The sequence below is a fragment of the Elephantulus edwardii genome, unplaced genomic scaffold (assembly GCF_000299155.1).
Source record: "Elephantulus edwardii isolate Elephantulus edwardi_28Jun2011 unplaced genomic scaffold, EleEdw1.0 scaffold00238, whole genome shotgun sequence".
In the NCBI taxonomy this organism is placed as follows: domain Eukaryota; kingdom Metazoa; phylum Chordata; class Mammalia; order Macroscelidea; family Macroscelididae; genus Elephantulus; species Elephantulus edwardii.
In genome coordinates this window covers 1264064-1271330 of record NW_006399988.1, presented here as the reverse complement: position 1 = coordinate 1271330, position 7267 = coordinate 1264064, and the positions used below count along the sequence as shown (strand labels likewise).

Below are 7267 nucleotides of genomic sequence, written 5' to 3'. Positions count from 1 at the left end.
GTATTATTGTCATGACAGGAGTCCAGAACAAAGGATGCATAGTAGAGTGGACCTGGGGGGAGGGATTATAAAACAATGGGGAAACTTTTCAAAGAGAAGAGTGTACTGGAGGGGGGAAGGTGGGCAGGGAGAAAAATGGTACAATGAATGAATGGAAATCCAAAGTCTCTGTAAATTTTCATTAAAATTAATAAAAAAAGGTTATTGGACAAAACTTATTGCACTGATCTTAATTTCTTAATTGCCCTTGATTAAAATGCCTTATGTCTAATACATTATGAGCAGGCTTGAATTTTTTGTGAGGGAAGAATTTTTTTTTTTTTAATGTAGCAGAGTTGCCATGTCAAATGCTCCAGAAATTGCCACTTCTCAAATCCTTACTTTCCCTTGTGACTTTTTTTTTTACGTTTGCAAATTCTTTGTATTTCTAGCTGTGCAGACAAATATTTTTGAGAGCTTAGGTTGCCTCTAGCGGCGAAACCAGAGCCAGCTATTAAGGAGCCAGAACGCTACAGTAATTGAATACATGACCATTTCTCTCTTAGCACATTCTTTGTTCTCTTCTTCCAGAAGCTGTAGACGTCTATTTAGCTTGATTATCTGTCGTCTTAACGAAGCTGCATCTACAGCAGTCATGTCGTCTGCAGTTGCTTCAATTGATGTATCTATATTAGAAATGCCATACATGGAGTCATTCCTGACCAGCTGTCCATTCTAGCGAACAGCATTTTCACTCATAGAACACTCTCTTTTTATCTGCCCACTGCCCGAATTTCTTCATTTTGAGGGGTTGGAGCAGGTCTTTCTAAATCCAGAAAATCTAGCGGTCTTTCACTCAGTGTGAGAACACGGGGAGGTGTTTTGAGTGCCAGAGGTTTAAAGGGAGTCGACTGGATAAGGTCAAGGTCTGCTGGTCTTGAAAATGGAATGTCTTCATTGTTTCCTGCAACAACAATCCTCTCCGGAACCTGCATGATCACACTGGCATTCGGAGCTCCTTCCTGAAATTCTTGTTCCAGGTCGGCATTCGGTGGCGCCACTTTTAATTTTTCTGGGACTCTCATTCGCTGACTGATGCCTTCAGTGTATTCCATTTCATACTGAATTAGTCTGATTTCCGCCATCTCAGAAGCAGTGGGAGAAGGAAATGCCCCACTCACCAACTATGTCACAACTACTGCTTACTATCTGGAACTATCTGCTTCTGTGCTTCATATTAAATAAATCCTTCGACCTGCTTCAGTGGCGTGTGCTGGAATTAGAGACACTTGTGTCCCCTGGGCCCCAGGCAGGTGTCCGGCGAGGGCCGCTGCCCGCCGGCTCCCGGGCGCTCGGGTGGGTGCTCTCGCAGGCCGTTGACCGAGCGCACGGAGGCGCCGGGGCACAGCACCGGCTGGAGCGGCCCGCAGCGGGCCCGGAGCGACCGTGACTTTTATTTTTAATAGAAGAATGAGGAGTGAAAGAGAGTGGGTAAGAACAAGAGAAGTGTGTCATGAGGAAGCGATAGTTGTCACTAAGTCCTTGACATTCTAGCCATATACTTGCCTGTGTTTTCTGAGAGCAGTTCTGTTGCAGGCTCACACTGATCTGAGGGTATGTGGAGTAAGGGTGATGCTGGTTGTGCTCTAGAAAGAGCTAACATGAACTCACTGTTCTCTCTCAGTCTACTCAGTTCTGCTTCTCCATTATCAGTGGACTGGAAGTTGAGGGTGTACCACAGGAAGTATCACGTGGCCTATAGCCACAGTATTTGCAGATCGGTGTTTGTGTGATTCCTAGCACCAGAGCCAATACCACTGCTTACTCTAGACCTCAGAAGGAGATGGTTGGCTTTCCACTGTGAACCTGAGCATATAGCTCATCATGACCTGTACCCCTACGTGTTGTCTCCGAGCAATGGGAGACTATTAGGAGAGAAAATAGCAATAACTTTTTTTCTTGAATTAGAGGAAATACTCAAGTAGAGAGTGAACGAGATAGACATTGCATTTCTGTCTTCCTGCAGTTCTGCTCTTTTTACAGTATTTTTCAGAAAGTGAATTTTTGTCTTATCTACTTCAACTAAAATAATCCCAAATCACTTCTATCACATTGGTCCTATTCTCAAACACACACACACACACACACACACACACACACACACACACACACACACACACACACACCCCTGCTTACTGCTCCTGTCCAGAAGGTTTGTTGAAGGAGTTGTACAAGGCAGTCTTTTTTTTTTCTTTTTTTTTTTTAAATTTTATTATTTGTGTGTACCGTCAAATCAGATCTGACTGGTACAGGAGGGGATTGTCCCTCCTTCTCCGGCAGAGCATCTGGTGGAACCGTGCACCTCTGGAATTGCAGTGCAGCTTCTTGCCAGTAGGCCACTAGAGCTCCCCTACAAGGCAGTCTTAACATGCATATTGTTGTGGATGTCTTCCTGGTATGACCTGTCTTCCTGTTGTGACCTGTGCTGTTGATAGAGGCCACTCTTCTGGCCTGTCTGTGAGTGGTGAGAAAACTGGATACTCTGTCTGACTGATCTTTGCTCCTATTGCTTTCTGACCATTTTCCTAAAAGAAATTATTTCAGATACCTTTTCTCCCTTACCCCTGCCAGCTTTCCATCATAAATACTAGGCTCATAAACTCAGCAAGAGGGGATAAATAATGATCATTACCTTTGATAAGATGAGACAAAGAACTGTTTAAAAGGAATATATGATTAGGCATGACAAGAGTCCAAAATAAGAGGTGCATAGCAAAATGGACTGGGGCGGGAGGTGGGGAGAAAATTGTGTAACAATGAATGAAATTTTTTAAGAGAAAAGCGAACTAGGAACGTAGGGAGGAATATTCGCAGCAATGAATAAATAGAAATCCAGATTTTCTCTATACTTTCGTTGTTGATTGCCTTCGAGTCAAGCATGATTCATAGTGACACTATAAACAAAAGGCCTGAAGCCCCTCTACAACTATTTATAAAAGTTCATAGTATTTCCGGAGGCATGTTGTTTAGGAAATGGATGGTACTCCTGCTTCCAAACTTTTGCTAAAATCACAATAAAGTATTTTATAAAAACAAAACACATCTACCTCAAAGCTATTTCCCCCACACAAATGCTTGCTATGGACAGACTGTTGTTTACAGGGATGATGTGTCCTTGATAGGCCCTGCCCAGCCAGTGAATCTGTGAGTTTATTGCGGCTTGGCAAATGTGAATGCCTTAGAAGATGAGAGAGGAAGGGGAACGAAGGTTGCCTTTGGGTACTGAACATGGTAAACCTGAACCTGAGAAATTATTTTAGCTAATAAAATCAAGCTTTTAAGTTTGGAAAGTAATAGCTTGTGCTAGATTTATAAATGAACAATACCTTCTCTAGTTTCCCATTTTCTGCTTATTCATGGTGTCTGTTTTTATGAGTTGCCAGTTTATCTTGCTATTGGCATCATGTGAGATATCCTGTGCTTTTAGGACTGTTACTATAGTACCTGATGGCAGATAGTCCTAAGCTAATAGATGTCTAACAGGCCATAACCTGGTCAGGAAGAAAGAGCAGATTGATTTGCCCTGGGCTCCTCCCAGCATACTTACTCTTTTATTATCTATAAGAGGAATTGGAAAACAGAAATCTGCATTCTTATGTTAATGGCCTAATGTCATACTTTTCACTGTGAAATCAAGAAAGTGAGTCACAGCTGAGATCCAGATTTAACAGTTGGTAGCTGCTCAGGGCTTTAGCAGTATGCATGCCTGTACATATTTTTAACAGCATTGAGACATAATATATAACATAAAATTTGTCAGTTTTGAGTGTTCAATTTATCAAATTCTAGCAGCTTAGTTGTGCAGCTCTTAAGGAGCTCTGGTGGCCTAATGGTAAGAATACCAAAAAAAACAAAAAAAAAGTAGGATAGCACTGCAATCCCCAAAGCACAAGGTTTGAATCACAGGCTCTAGGGGAGAAGGATGGACAGTTTCCTCCCCTGCAATTTACTGTATTCTGAAAACCCGCTGGAGTGTCAGCTGTGGGTCTGTCCCTGCTCCATGGTATACAACAACAACAGTCATGTAGCCATTGTCACAGTTGATGTTAGAACATTTCTGTCACCCTAGAAAAGCTCCACATGCCACTTCGCAGCTAGCCTCTGATGCCCTATCCTAGCCAGTGGACATCAGCATTTTAGCTGTACATTTTAGCTGGCAGTTCATATATGGAATCCTACAGTGTGCAAGCTCAGTGAGAGTTTACAAGAGTGATTAGTTTCTCACTTAGTAATTTCTGTGCAGATTGTTCAGTGATACTGTTTATATTTTTCACCATGTGTCATCACAGTCATTAATTTGATTCTGGTTATTGTCTGAATAATTAGGTTCGTAGCCTACCCCCCTTCCTTCTTATCTTTAGGGTAGTTGTTGACCATTTGATCTCACATGGATGATTTCTTTTCAATTTTAAATTTATTTATTTTTTATTAATTTCAATGAACATCAGAGATTTTGGATTTCCATTCATTCATTGTTGCACTTTTCTCCCCGCCCACCCCACCCTCACCCCCAGTTCGCTCTTCTCCTTGAAAAGCAAAAGAAAAACTCCTTCATTGGTATACAATCCCCCCGCACACCAATTTTTATTTTAATGAAAGTTTACAGGAACTTTGGGTTTCCATTCATTCACAGTTGCACTTTTCTCCCTGCCCACCCCTCCCCCAATGCACTTTTCTTTTTGAAAAGTAGAAGAAAAAATGCTTTCATTGTTATTCAGTCCCTCCCCCCAAATCCACTTCACTATTGCACCTTCATTGTGGACTGCTGTCATAACAGTAATATCTAATCATATATCCCTCTTAAACAGTTCTCTCCCTCATCTTTTTCAGTGCATTAAACATTATTTATCCCATCTTTCTCAGGCTTCCCCCAACCCCTATGTCAGTCCTCTTTTATAACAGTGGCATTATGCTGTATTTGTCTTCTCGTGACTGAGAGATTTCACTCAGCGTTATGTCCTCCAGGGTCACCCATTTTGTGTAATTTTTCATAAGTTCCTTGTTTTTCAGTGCAGCATAGTATTCCATTGTTTCTAACACTTTGATATTGTGAACAAAGATGAAGTAAACATAGGTGTACATGTATCTGTTTGGGTGGCAGTTCTGGTTTCTTTAGGGTATATTTCCAGTAGTGAAATTGCTGGGTCAAATGGTATTTCTATTTGAAACTTTTTGAGAAAGCGCTATACCGCCTTCCATAGGGGTGGCATCATTTTACATTTCTACCAACAGTGAATAAGGGTTCCAGTTTCTCCATGACGTTGCCAGTATTTGTTGCTGCTGTTCTGTTTAATTTTGCTGTTCTTACTGGGGTGAGATGGTATCTCATAGTTGTTTTGATTTGCATCCCTCTTAGAGCTAGAGAGTTTGAACATTTCTTCATGTATTTGTTTGCCATCTGAATGTCTTCTTTGGTGAACTGTCTGTTCATATCCTGCACCCATTTTTCAATTGCGTAGTTTATCTTTTTATGGTGAGTATTTTATAATTCTAGATATAAGTCCCTTATCTGACATGTCATTATCAAATACTTTTTCCAAAACTGTGGCTTCCCTTTTTATCTTATCAGAGAAAGTCTTGAATGTGCATAGGGATTTCATTCTTAGAAGGTCCCATTAATCTATTTTATCCTTTTCTGGTTATATATTTTTCAGGATACTTGGAAGACTGTTTATGTTGTGGATTAGGACTTCAAGAGTTCTTCCAAGCTTTTCTTTAATGAAGTTTATAGTCCTTGGTTTTAGTCCTGGTCCATGATCCACCTAGAGTTGGTTTTTGTATGTGGAGTGAGTTGTGGATCTTGTTTGAGTTTTCTACAGATAGTTTTCCAATTTTGCAAGCACCATTTGTTAAAAAGGTTGTCATTTCCCCACTTGACTGGTTTTATCTCCTTGTCAAAAATCAGTTGACCATAGATAGATAGGCTGATTTCTTGATTCTCAATTGTATTCCATTAATCTATGTGTCTGTCATTGTACCAGTAGCATGCTGTCTTGACCACTATGACAATATAGGAGGATTTGAAATCAGGGAGTAAAATGCCTCCAACCTTGTTTCTCTTTTTAAAGAGTGCTTTGCTTATTTGGTGCTTCTTTCCATTCCAAACAAAATTGGAGATAGCCTTTTCCATCTTGTTGAAGAATAGAATTGGTATTTGTGTTGGGATTGCATTGAACTTATAAATTGCCTTTGGTAGTATTGTCATTTTCACAATATTGGGTCTTCCTATCCATGAGCAAGGGATATTCTTCCATGTCTCCAAGTCTCTTTTTGTTTCTTGTAGTAATGTTTTGTAATTTTCTTTAAATAGATAATTTGTGCTTCTGATTAGATTTACTTCCAAGTATTTAATCTTGTGATTAGCTATTGTGACAGGTATTGTTTTTCTTAGCTTCTGTTCTGTTTTCCGTTAGTCACTGTAGAGAAATCCAGTTTATTTTTGTATGTTGATCTTGTATCCAGCCACTTTACTGAATTTATCCACTGTGTCCAATAGTTTTCTTGCTGAGTCTTTAGGGTTTTCTAGGTAGACTATCATATCATCTGCATAGAGAGATAATTTTACTTCCTCCTTGCCAATTTGGATACCTCTTATTTCCTTCTCTTGTCTTACTGCTATTGCTAAGACTTCTAATACAAGATTGAATAGGAGAGCTGGTAGTGGGCATTCTTGCCTAGTTCCTGTTCCTGAAGGGAGTGCCATTAACCTCTCTTCATTAAGAAAAGTGTTGGCCCTTGGGTGTGCGTATATACATTTTACTATTTTGAGGTAATTCTCCTCTATTCCAATTTTGTTGAGTGTTTTAATCAGGAAAGGGTGTTGGATTTTGTCAAAGGTCGTTTGTGCATCAATTGATAGGATCATGTGGTTCTTGGTTTTTGCTTTGTTAATGTTATGAATTACACAGATTGTTTTTCTTGTGTTGAACCATCTTTTTATACCTGTTGTGAATCCCACTTGGTCATGGTGAATTATTAATTTAAATGTATCATTGGATTCTATTGGCCAGGTTTTTATACAGGATTTTTGCATCTATGTTCATAAGATATTTTGGCCTATAGTTTTCTATTTTGGTGGTGTCTTTACCTGGTTTTGGTATCAAGAATATGTTTGCTCCCATCAACAAATGAATGGCTAGAGAAGCTGTGGTATATTCGCACAATGGAATACTATGCTGCATTAAAAAACAAGGAACTCATGCAATATTATTCAAAATGGTTGACTCTG

General features: G+C 39.8%; 1 protein-coding gene and 1 pseudogene across 1 annotated transcript in view; one reads left to right on the top strand and one right to left on the bottom strand.

Moving 5' to 3' along the window:
- The window catches only part of LOC102848488 (chromosome unknown open reading frame, human C9orf3), a 704390-nt gene that overhangs the window by 570494 nt on the left and 126629 nt on the right, over nucleotides 1-7267 (top strand). The window lies entirely within an intron of this gene.
- On the bottom strand, nucleotides 469-1154 carry LOC102873188 (annotated as a pseudogene).